We start from the raw sequence: 12,304 nt of genomic DNA, 5'->3' as shown, positions 1-12,304 counted from the left end.
TTGCAGGTGAAATTTAGTCTTTTAAATAATGTGCATGTTGCTGCTCTGCAATGTTTTTGTTTATTAAACTAATGGTTTTTATTCTAGTGTATTGTTAAAGCGTAACTAAACTTTTTATATATATATATATTCAGGGGGGGGTCTTCAAACTTGTGGCCCATCCACACATGCATATTGTTATCAAGTGTTTTGTGTGATTTCTGCAAATGTGGAATGCACACAAAATCCGTGTGTATCCTGCAATAAGTGTGCAGAAGGAGGTAAGTAATTAACCCTTGATGCCCCATCCACCTGTAACATCTGTGCTGGTGTATCAGATAAGATGTTACAGGGTTAAAACACAGAAGTGACAGATCTGTCACTTCTCTGTGTGCAAAATTCACAGTAAATATGCAGGTGACTACATTGCATATTTACTGCAACGTGTACCAGTTTTATGTGCAAGAACCATCCATACGCATGTGTGGCTCAGCCCTTGGAATCCCCTGTTTCTTTCCAATGTGTGTGTGTAATATATATATATATATATATATATATATATATATATATATATATATATAGAAACAGGGGATTCCAAGGGCTGATCCACACATGCGTATGGATGGTTCTTGCACGTAAAACTGGTACACGTTGCAGTAAATATGCAATGTAGTCACCTGCATATTTACTGTGAATTTCGCACACAGAGAAGTGACAGATCTGTCACAGTATATATATATATATAAAAATTTGTACGCTTTTAAGGCCTAGGGCTATCAGCAATGATGAAAAAAACCTGTCAATTGCTCTGGCATCATGGCCAAAGTGAGGACTATGCACAGGGATCTGAGCTGATAAATTTAAGGCCCATCCCTTGACAATGTCACTGGATTAATTGCCTGAGTAAATGCACTCTTATTTGAATTATATTTTTAACAGTTTGAGCTTTCGTTTTAATTCAATAAAATATTATTTAAGCTGGCTATGTTGTAGTTGTGTGTGGGCTATAGAAGACTTGTTTAATGGTATTAGGGTTTGTAAAGCCATCTTTGTACTCATGGCCTTCAGGTACTCTGTACTTTTATAGCACCTCTCACTCCCTACTAGTCATTAAGTACTTTAGCTTGCTTGTAGCTGTATTCACATAGCTGTGAGTTAGTTGCCTGAAAGACAAGGCATGAGCCCTAGTGCATGCACTGTCTGATTATCCAGGACCATTCTACTTTCATCTCCTTTTTCTGGCCTGTGACAGAAAAACACATATGAGAATAACCTCATCAGATACAATGGGTACAATTGCATTCTGTAACCTCTGGTCACACGGACACCTCATCATTATTCATTGTGCAAGTGTCAAGCTCCTAAAATTCACAGTAGAAAAAGTCCACAGGGTATGCTGACATGTACATATTCATATCACCACTATACTATAGAAAAGGGAACAAAACCAAAGCAAACGTCATGTTATTTAGAGAAACAAACATAAAACTATATTTGGTCTTATTCCTGTGCTTTACAGCAATGGCATAGCTTCCTTTCTCCATCTTCATTATTGCCAATTTGTGAAACCGTATCCAAACTGGGGAGAGAAAAAAATTTGATCAATATTGCACAGTGCAACATTATAGATAGTGACAGTCTGGTATGGCACCTCGGCAACATTGTCACCCACAAAATATTATACATTATATACTGTAATCAAAGATGCTTTTAGGCCATGTGCACACGATGCATTTTTCCCGCAGAACCGCACAGTGATTTACAGTAGCATGTAAATCTATGGAAAAAAAAAAATCTGTGCAGACGCTGCAGAAAGTGGGTGTGCGGTTTTCAAACAACTGCATGTGACTTCTTTTGTGCGGTTTTCTATCTCCCCATTCTCAAAAACCGCAGGGGGAAAACCGCACTGAAAAACCGCATCAAAACTGCACTAAAAAAGGAAGAAATCCGCAGGAAAAATGCAGCTCATTTGACCTGCGGATTTTGTGAATTCTGCGCAGAAAAATCCGCAGGTGGATTTTCCCCGTGTGCACATAGCCTTAGGCTGCGAGTCAGGTCACAATAGTAGCAGATAGGAAAGGAGATAACAAGTTAAGGGCTGTAGAAAACTTTGCTATGTGGAGTTTGCTCATTTTATTTTATAAAAATGTAATGTCTACCCCTCCGCATAGCAATGTTTTCTACACACCAACTCTTATCTCCTTTGTTATATGGGAGGTTCTGAGATGTCTGTGCCTGCAATCAGAAGGGTTGAATGTAGACAACCTGGCTGTGGAGATGTGCAAGTTTTTTTTCCAACTGATTTTATTTTATTTTTTCTTCACTACCTCCCCTACCACCTCCCACCCCAGTCAGTGAACAACTTTAATGGATCCTGTACTGATAGGCTGTGTACCTTCAGAGCAAAATACTTGTTTTCTGCCCAAGATTGCTGATCTAGAAGTTGCTCAGTGTTCATTGTCACTTTTTTTTTTTAAATCAAAGGGCTGGCTTTACACACCTGAATGACACCGCTGCTCAATGAGGCTTCTTGCAGGACCTTCAATGATGTTGGAGATCAAATGATCTCTGATGCTGTTGAAGGTCCTGAAGTACTGCAGGATGCCTCGGTCAGCATTCGGGTGAGCGTTTAACCCTTTTATCATATACCGGAGTGCTATTTGGTGAAGTGTCATGCATCGTGGTGTAGTACAAACCTCTTCACAGTGCTAATGCAGTGCAGACAAAAGACTGGAACTGTTCCCCAGCCAGTGTGCTAATGAAATACTGGCGATAGCATGTACTCAGCCAAACAAAACAACACTGCATGATCTGAGTGACTGAGGGAATATCATTTAGTGTCCGGTGTGTGGTCGTGCACAATTGGAACGATAGTCGCTCATCACCGACTACTGAGCGACAGTTGCTTAATAGTTGTGTGTAAAGTCACATTGACAATCGAGGTGCTAGATGGGCGTAATAGCCTGATAAATCATCCCGCGTAAAAGTAATTTAACAGGACTCCGTACCTTGGGTTTCAACTGGTATGCTTCATCCTGATGTTCCAGGGCATCGTTTATCAGTTTTAACATTCTGTACCGACGCCAACCTCTGACCTACAGAGAGAGTAATGTGGTTAAGAGGATGGAGAACAAATGGGAACGTGGATGAATATGTGAGCAGAACATTACCTGTATGGTAAACACCTCCACCTCCCTGGAACGCTTCACTTTTTCACCATTACATCAGAAATAGCTGAAACCGAATATGAAATGCTATTAAATATTGCATGTGACACCACAGCCTCATGTTCTTTTATGATTCAACCCACCTCTTTTTTGGGAAACATGGACCAATGATTCTTCATAATTGTAGTGTGCAAAATCCTAGAAAAAATAAAGACATCTTAGGCTGTGTGCACACGCTGCGGATTTTGCTGCGGTTCCGCAGCGGTTTTGGCCGCTGCGGACCCGCAGCAGTTTTTGCTGCGGTGTACAGTACCATGATTCCCTATGGGAATCAAAAACCGCAGTGCAGACGGTGCGGAATTTTCCTCGCGGATTATCTGCGGTTTTCAATCCGCAGAAAGAATTGACATGTCAATTCTTTCTGCGGATTCTCCTGCGGTTTGCCATCTCCTCCATTGAGGAGATGAAAAACCGCAGGGCAAAACCGCAGAGCAATCCGCAGGTAAAACCGCAGGTCTTTTGACCTGCGGTTTCACCTGCGGATTTTACAAAATCCGCGCGGATGAATCCGCACATAATCCGCAGCATGTGCACATAGTTAAGGACAAGGAATCTGGGTCAATTCGAATTGTACATCAGAGCATGTGCCATTTTGAAGCCTCTCTGTAAAAAATGCTATAAATTATAGGAAGCATGCTCATCAACACATGTACTATTTGCCAGTGCGCTTTTCCTACTATGCCATTCATTTAGGACTTCTGGTAATTTGTAGGTGAAAAAATTGTCAAAGTCCTAAATTAATGGGATTCATCATAGGGAGCTAAGCGATTATATCTCCGTGGCTGATGCACACAGAATCTAGATCTTTAACAGGGTGAGTACAGAGTCTCCCACAAATTTTAAGACCCTCACTGCCCTGCAGTGACTTGAATTCCAGAGAAATTTGCCCAAAACGGACCACCCTTATCCACTTTCCAATGCATATCTATGAGAAAAAAAATGCCCAAAATCTGGGGTCACTGCTCTGCCTTCATAAGCCCTGGACACTAGCGCTTTTAGGGGAAGAAAGCCCAGGCACTGCACTTCAAATAGACACCAAAACCGGGTTGCTGATTTATGTACTTACAGTTTGTCTCTCAGCCATCTTTCCTCGTAGGCAGTTTGAAAGCAAGTAAAGACATGCCCCATATTCAAATCCTCACCTCAACTTCCTCCTCATCATGATTGGCTGTGCTGTCACTACTCAAGTTTAAGAACACACCCCTTAAAGAAATAGAAAAATAAATATTGAGTTAAACAATAAAAGGATTCGAACCCTAGTCACTGCAAGAAAAAGGCAGCTCCACGTCTTCTTGTGCCACCTAGGTACAAGAGGAAGTGTAACCACCTAATCAAAGTGGTATCTCCGTTCCATTTAAATTACTATATCGAGATCCGGGTAACAGCCGCATACACGCCCCGTTCGTTAACCAGGCCTTGACCATCCAATTTGCATTGAACCTTGGGTGCCGGAGGTCTTGGTCTCATTTCTCTGGAACCACAATTTGCAGCCACATGCTTTTGGTGTCTATTTGAAGGGCACACCTTGGGATTTCTTCCCGTAAAAGGGCTAGCATCAGACCATTGAACCCTCGAAGTTTTGGCATGTTTTTCTTGTAGACATGCATTGGAAATCGATCATATCTCCGTGGCGGTGGCAGTCGGCCACTAGATCTTTCGGAGGGTGAGGGCACGGTGCCCCCCCACACATTTCAGGGCCCCCTCTTCTCGCTGGCACTTTTGGAGAATATCATTCATTTTGCCTAAAACAAAAGTAAAACGCCACATTAAATCGAAAACCACTAACGCAACGTGGAAAAAAAGCACGCCATTGTTTTCTGGGTGAAATTCTCTATTCGATTGACATATCACATGCCAGGGGGAAAATGTTTCGCACCCCCCGCTCCCTGTCAAAATGGCCGACGTTTTCATCTTTTTGCTGGGTAGCTCCGCAGCCTAAGCGCACAGTGACGAGCCACTTTGGGGGATGAAAACCGAGGGAATTCCCCAGATTTTAAGACCCGTTTCGCCCGGCTGCGACTTGCGGTTCCGGAGAACCTAGGCCCTGGCTCTGAGGACCACCACTCCCGTGCCGTAAGCGCCAGACATTACTCGCTCCCAGGGTGGACTGCTGAGAGTCTCCGCTACGAAAAAGACACCAAAACTGGGTTGCTGTGACTTGTGGTTCAAGAGAAACAGACCCAGAACCGCGAGCTCCCCCCACGTTCCATCCAAAGGATAGTATCGAGAGCCCGGTAACACACGTAGTATATTCACGTTTCATATTGGAATATTGTCCAGGATGCCTCCTACAAACAGAGACATCACTTGTCCCCCTGCTGCCCAGGGAATTTGATTTCTGGGGTCAGTGCATGGCTGTCCATTGATAAAAAAGGATCCTGGTGGTGCAGGCTTGAGGGGGAACAAATGCCCAACAGAGCAGCACACAGCCCCAATAAATGTTCCCTCACATCAGTCTGGTAATTAGCTTTCAAATGACACCCAAGTGGCCCCTCTGGCTTCACCAGAAGTCGCACCAGGGGCCCAATATCTGATTTGGACAGCAGATTTGAAAAGACATTTTGAGGCCTTGGGTCGGTTTTGAGCTTCTGAAACCTCACAATTACCCAGCAGAAGGTACCAGGCCAACCAAACTTGGCAGGAATATTGTCCAGGATGCCTCCTTCAAACAGAGACATCACTTGTCCCCCTGCTGCCCAGGGAATTTGAATTCAGGGGTCAGAGGATGGCTGTCCACTGATGAAAAGGATTCAGGTGGTGAAGGCCTGAGGGGGAACAAATGCCCAACAGAGCAGCACACAGCCCCAATAAATGTTCCCTCACATCAGTCTGGTAGTTAGCTTTCAAATGACACCCCAGTGGTCCCTCTGGCTTTAACAGAGGTCGCACCAGGTGCCCAATATCTGATTTGGACAGCAGATTTGAAAAGACATTTTGAGGTCTTGGGTCGGTTTTGAGGTTCTGAAACCCCACAACTACCCAGCAGAAGGTACCAGGCCAACCAAACTTGGCAGGAAAATTGTCCAGGATGCCTCCTACAAACAGAGACATCACTTGTCCCCCTGCTGCCCAGGGAATTTGAATTCTGGGGTCAGAGCATGGCTGTCCATTGATGAAAAGGATCCTGGTGGTGCAGGCTTGAGGGGGCACAAATGCCTAACAGAGCAGCACACAGCCCCAATAAATGTTCCCTCACATCAGTCTGGTAATTAGCTTTAAAATGACACCCCAGTGGCCCCTCTGGCTTTACCAGAAGTCGCACCAGGGGCCCAATATCTGATTTGGACAGCAGATTTGAAAAGACATTTTGAGGCCTTGGGTCGGTTTTGAGGTTCTGAAACCCCACAACTACCCAGCAGAAGGTACCAGGCCAACCAAACTTGGTAGGAAATCAAATTCGATGGGGAGCAGGGGGAAAAGTGATGTCTCTGTGAGGCATCCTGTCAAAATCAGATATTGGGCCCCTGGTGCGACTTCTGGTAAAGCCAGAGGGGCCACTGGGGTGTTAATTGAAAGCAAATTACCACACAAATGTGAGGGAACATTTATTGGGGCTGTGTGCTGCTCTGTTGGGCATTTGTGCCCCCTCAAGCCTGCACCACCAGGACCATTTTTATCCATGGACAGCCATGCTCTGACCCCCTGAAATCAAATTCCATGGGGAGCAGGGGGACAAGTCATGTCTCTGTATGTAGGTGGCATCCTGGACAATATTACTGCCAAGTTTGGTTGGCCTGGTACCTTCTGCTGGGTAGTTGTGGGGTTTCAGAACCTCAAAACCGACCCAAGGCCTCAAAATGTCTTTTCAAATCTGCTGTCCAAATCAGATATTGGGCCCCTGGTGCGACATCTGGTAAAGCCAGAGGGGCCATTGGGGTGTGGTTTGAAAGCTAATTTCCAGACTGATGTGAGGGAACATTTATTGGGGCTGTGTGCTGCTCTGTTGGGCATTTGTTCCCCCTCAAGCTTGCACCACCAGGATCCTTTTCATCAATGGACAGCCATGCACTGACCCCTGAATTCAAATTCCCTGGGCAGCAGGGGGACAAGTTATGACTCTGTTTGAAGGAGGCATCCTGGAGAATATTCCTGCCAAGTTTGGTTGGCCTGGTACCTTCTGCTTGGTAGTTGTGGGGTTTCAGAACCTCAAAACCGACCCAAGGCCTCAAAATGTCTTTTCAAATCTGCTGTCCAAATCAGATATTGGGCCCCTGGTGCGACTTCTGTAAAATCCAGAGGGGCCACTGGGGTGTCATTTGAAAGCTAATTACCATACTGATGTGAGGGAACATTTATTGCGTTTGTGTGCTGCTCTGTTGGGCATTTGTTCCCCCTCAAGCCTGCACCACCAGGATCCTTTTCATCAATGGACAGCCATGCTCTGACCCCAGAATTCAAATTCCCTGGGCAGCAGGGGGACAAGTGATGTCTCTGTTTGTAGGAGGCATCCTGGACAATTTTCCTGCCAAGTTTGGTTGGCCTGGTACCTTCTGCTGGGTAGTTGTGGGGTTTCAGAACCTCAAAACCGACCCAAGGCCTCAAAATGTCTTTTCAAATCTGCTGTCCAAATCAGATATTGGGCCCCTGGTGCGACTTCTGGTAAAGCCAGAGGGGCCACTGGGGTGTCATTTGAAATCTAATTACCAGACTGATGTGGGGAAATATTTATTGGGGCTGTGTGCTGCTCTGTTGGGCATTTGTTCCCCCTCAAGCCTGCACCATTAGCCGGCTCTCACTGTTGAATGTGACATACTGAGGATGAGAGCCGGCTAGCCTAAGCGCACAGTGACGAGCCACTTTGGGGGATGAAAACCGAGGGAATTCCCCAGATTTTAAGACCCGTTTCGCCCGGCTGCGACTTGCGGTTCCGGAGAACCTAGGCCCTGGCTCTGAGGACCACCACTCCCGTGCCGTAAGAGCCAGACATTAGTCGCTCCCAGGGTGGACAGCTGAGAGTCTCCACTACGAAAAAGACACCAAAACTGGGTTGCTGTGACTTGTGGTTCAAGAGAAACAGACCCAGAACCGCGAGCTCCCCCCCACGTTCCATCCACAGGATAGTATCGAGATCCCGGTAACATACGTGGTATAGCCACGTTTCTTACCCAGACCTCGACTTGCCTGATGGCATTGGCATGTCGAGAACCGGGTAACGACCGTGGCAAATGGCCGTCGCTTACTGGGCCCTCGACGTGCCAATTGGCATGGAAGGGGAGATTTTTCGGAGGGTGAGGGCACGGCGCCCCCCCACATTTTAGGGACCACTCTTATCACAGGCACTGAGTGAGACTGCCAGGGACTCTGCGGCACTGCCAGGGACTCTGCGGCACTGCCAGGGACTCTGCGGCACTGCCAGGGACTCTGCGGCACTGCCAGGGACTCTGCGGCACTGCCAGGGACTCTGCGGCACTGCCAGGGGGCAGGTTGTCAGGGGCTGCAGGAGCCCGGGGGCAGGTTGTCAGGGGCTGCAGGAGCCCGGGGGCAGGTTGTCAGGGGCTGCAGGAGCCCGGGGGCAGGTTGTCAGGGGCTGCAGGAGCCCGGGGGCAGGTTGTCAGGGGCTGCAGGAGCCCGGGGGCAGGTTGTCAGGGGCTGCAGGAGCCCGGGGGCAGGTTGTCAGGGGCTGCAGGAGCCCGGGGGCAGGTTGTCAGGGGCTGCAGGAGGCTGTGGCAGGCCGCAATGCTGTGTAGGACGCTGTGTGGTGCTGGAGAGTGCTACAGAGCCACACAGCTCTCTGGTGTCATGACAGGTGACTGTATATACATGTATACACATACATGAATGTACGTGTCATGACAGCTACTTTGACGATACGTACATGGATTTTTACTTACCCAAACAAAGGATGAAGAGGCTAGCTGGTCCACATTATGATGGAGGCCGGAGAGCATCGTCCCTCCATCGTGATGTCGTCCAGCAGGGAAATTTGTTGTCCTTGCCACATGGAGCCAGTTCAGTCTCTGAGATGCCTTGTTAACTAGTTGAAAAAAAAAAGGAAATTATTGAATTTTAAAATTATTTTTATTCTAAATCCTATTAATTCTATTAATACATTAAATATGAATCTTCATCCATGAGTGTATGGTTCCAGCAGACACAGCGCGCGGTGGCGGCTTCCTCAAGTGTTACCTGTGGGTTATGCTCTGTTAGCTAATGACAAACAGGGAAAGAAAAAAAAATGAATTATCGAATTATTGTATTTTACTATTATTTCTATTCTAAGCCCTGCTAGTGTTCACAGCAGTGATAACACAGCCCCCTGCATGTCAGCTCACCCTCCCACCCACCGGGACAGCCTGTATCCCCGCCGTGCCCCCCACAGCTGACCCCATATACTGTGCTGAGCATCCCCTCCCTCCACCCCAACTGGACAGCCTGTATCCCTGCCGTGCCCCCCACAGCTGACCCCATACTCTGTGCTGAGCTACCCCTCCCTCCAACCCACCGGGACAGCCTGTTTCCCTGCCATGCCCCACACAGCTGACCCCATACACTGTGCTGAGCTTCCCCTCCCCCCACCCCACCGGGACAGCCTGTATCCCTGCCATGCCCCACACAGCTGACCCCATACACTGTGCTGAGCTTCCCCTCCCCCCACCCCACCGGGACAGCCTGTATCCCTGCCATGCCCCACACAGCTGACCCCATACACTGTGCTGAGCTTCCCCTCCCCCCACCCCACCGGGACAGCCTGTATCCCTACCATGCCCCACACAGCTGACCCCATACACTGTGCTGAGCTTCCCCTTCCTCCACCCCACCGGGACAGCCTGTATCCCTGCCATGCCCCACACAGCTGACCCCATACACTGTGCTGAGCTTCCCCTCACCCCACCGGGACAGCCTGTATCCCTGCCATGCCCCACACAGCTGACCCCATACACTGTGCTGAGCTTCCCCTCCCCCCACCGGGACAGCCTGTATCCCTGCCATGCCCCACACAGCTGACCCCATACACTGTGCTGAGCTTCCCCTCCCCCCACCCCACCGGGACAGCCTGTATCCCCGCCATGCCCCACACAGCTGACCCCATACACTGTGCTGAGCTTCCCCTCCCTCCACCCCACCGGGACAGCCTGTATCCCCGCCATGCCCCACACAGCTGACCCCATACACTGTGCTGAGCTTCCCCTCCCTCCACCCCACCGGGACAGCCTGTATCCCTGCCATGCCCCACACAGCTGACCCCATACACTGTGCTGAGCTTCCCCTCCCCCCACCCCACCGGGACAGCCTGTATCCCTGCCATGCCCCACACAGCTGACCCCATACACTGTGCTGAGCTTCCCCTTCCTCCACCCCACCGGGACAGCCTGTATCCCCGCCATGCCCCACACAGCTGACCCCATACACTGTGCTGAGCTTCCCCTCCCCCCACCGGGACAGCCTGTATCCCTGCCATGCCCCACACAGCTGACCCCATACACTGTGCTGAGCTTCCCCTCCCTCCACCCCACCGGGACAGCCTGTATCCCTGCCATGCCCCACACAGCTGACCCCATACACTGTGCTGAGCTTCCCCTCCCTCCACCCCACCGGGACAGCCTGTATCCCTACCATGCCCCACACAGCTGACCCCATACACTGTGCTGAGCTTCCCCTCCCCCCACCGGGACAGCCTGTATCCCTACCATGCCCCACACAGCTGACCCCATACGCTGTGCTTCCCCTCCCCCCACCCCACCGGGACAGCCTGTATCCCTACCATGCCCCACACAGCTGACCCCATACACTGTGCTGAGCTTCCGCTTCCTCCACCCCACCGGGACAGCCTGTATCCCTACCATGCCCCACACAGCTGACCCCATACACTGTGCTGAGCTTCCCCTTCCTCCACCCCACCGGGACAGCCTGTATCCCCGCCATGCCCCACACAGCTGACCCCATACACTGTGCTGAGCTTCCCCTTCCTCCACCCCACCGGGACAGCCTGTATCCCTGCCATGCCCCACACAGCTGACCCCATACACTGTGCTGAGCTTCCCCTCCCCCCACCCCACCGGGACAGCCTGTATCCCTACCATGCCCCACACAGCTGACCCCATACACTGTGCTGAGCTTCCCCTCCCTCCACCCCACCGGGACAGCCTGTATCCCCGCCATGCCCCACACAGCTGACCCCATACACTGTGCTGAGCTTCCCCTCACCCCACCGGGACAGCCTGTATCCCTGCCATGCCCCACACAGCTGACCCCATACACTGTGCTGAGCTTCCCCTCCCTCCACCCCACCGGGACAGCCTGTATCCCTGCCATGCCCCACACAGCTGACCCCATACACTGTGCTGAGCTTCCCCTCCCTCCACCCCACCGGGACAGCCTGTATCCCTGCCATGCCCCACACAGCTGACCCCATACACTGTGCTGAGCTTCCCTTTCCTCCACCCCACCGGGACAGCCTGTATCCCTGCCATGCCCCACACAGCTGACCCCATACACTGTGCTGAGCTTCCCCTCCCTCCACCCCACCGGGACAGCCTGTATCCCTACCATGCCCCACACAGCTGACCCCATACAGTAGCTATGTATTGGTGGTGCCCATAGGGGTGTACATACTTACCAGCAGGCGGCTTCCAAGCTTTAAATTTCCCACAGCACACAGAGCCCGGCGAGATGGACAGTGACCCGGCCTCACAGGACGCTGGTCCCGCCCCCGTGCCCGCCCAGCGGCCACACTGTGCAGAGAACAGGGGATTGAGTGACAAGCTGCCCGGCCGCGTCACACATCTCCCTACCCCTACCACTCCACTGCCCTATGTTACACTCAGTCTGGCAGACCTGCCCCCGGTCTCCTGCAGCCCCTGACAACCTGCCCCCGGTCTCCTGCAGCCCCTGACAACCTGCCCCCGGTGTCCTGCAGCCTCTGACAACCTGCCCCCGGTCTCCTGCAGCCCCTGACAACCTGCCCCCGGTCTCCTGCAGCCCCTGACAACCTGCCCCCGGTCTCCTGCAGCCCCCTGACAACCTGCCCCCGGTCTCCTGCAGCCTCTGACAACCTGCCCCCGGTCTCCTGCAGCCCCTGACAACCTGCCCCCGGTCTCCTGCAGCCCCCTGACAACCTGCCCCCGGTCTCCTGCAGCCTCTGACAACCTGCCCCCGGT

The 12,304-nt window shown here is 50.7% G+C and overlaps 1 long non-coding RNA gene across 1 annotated transcript; it reads right to left on the bottom strand.

Moving 5' to 3' along the window:
- Positions 1 to 646: 646 nt before the first annotated feature.
- LOC141072819 (uncharacterized) lies at positions 647 to 11,925 on the bottom strand. Its single transcript, XR_012226865.1, has 6 exons — positions 11,764 to 11,925; positions 9,038 to 9,180; positions 3,290 to 4,409; positions 3,150 to 3,213; positions 2,988 to 3,074; positions 647 to 1,558 (listed from the first exon to the last, which is right to left on the bottom strand). It is a non-coding gene; the product is annotated as an uncharacterized lncRNA (long non-coding RNA).
- Positions 11,926 to 12,304: the final 379 nt, after the last annotated feature.

Source organism: Dendrobates tinctorius, unplaced genomic scaffold (genome assembly GCF_039654945.1).
Source record: "Dendrobates tinctorius isolate UK_male_01 unplaced genomic scaffold, ASM3965494v1 ptg000287l, whole genome shotgun sequence".
In the NCBI taxonomy this organism is placed as follows: Eukaryota; Metazoa; Chordata; class Amphibia; order Anura; family Dendrobatidae; genus Dendrobates; species Dendrobates tinctorius.
This window is presented reverse-complemented; position numbering and strand designations above follow the sequence as displayed.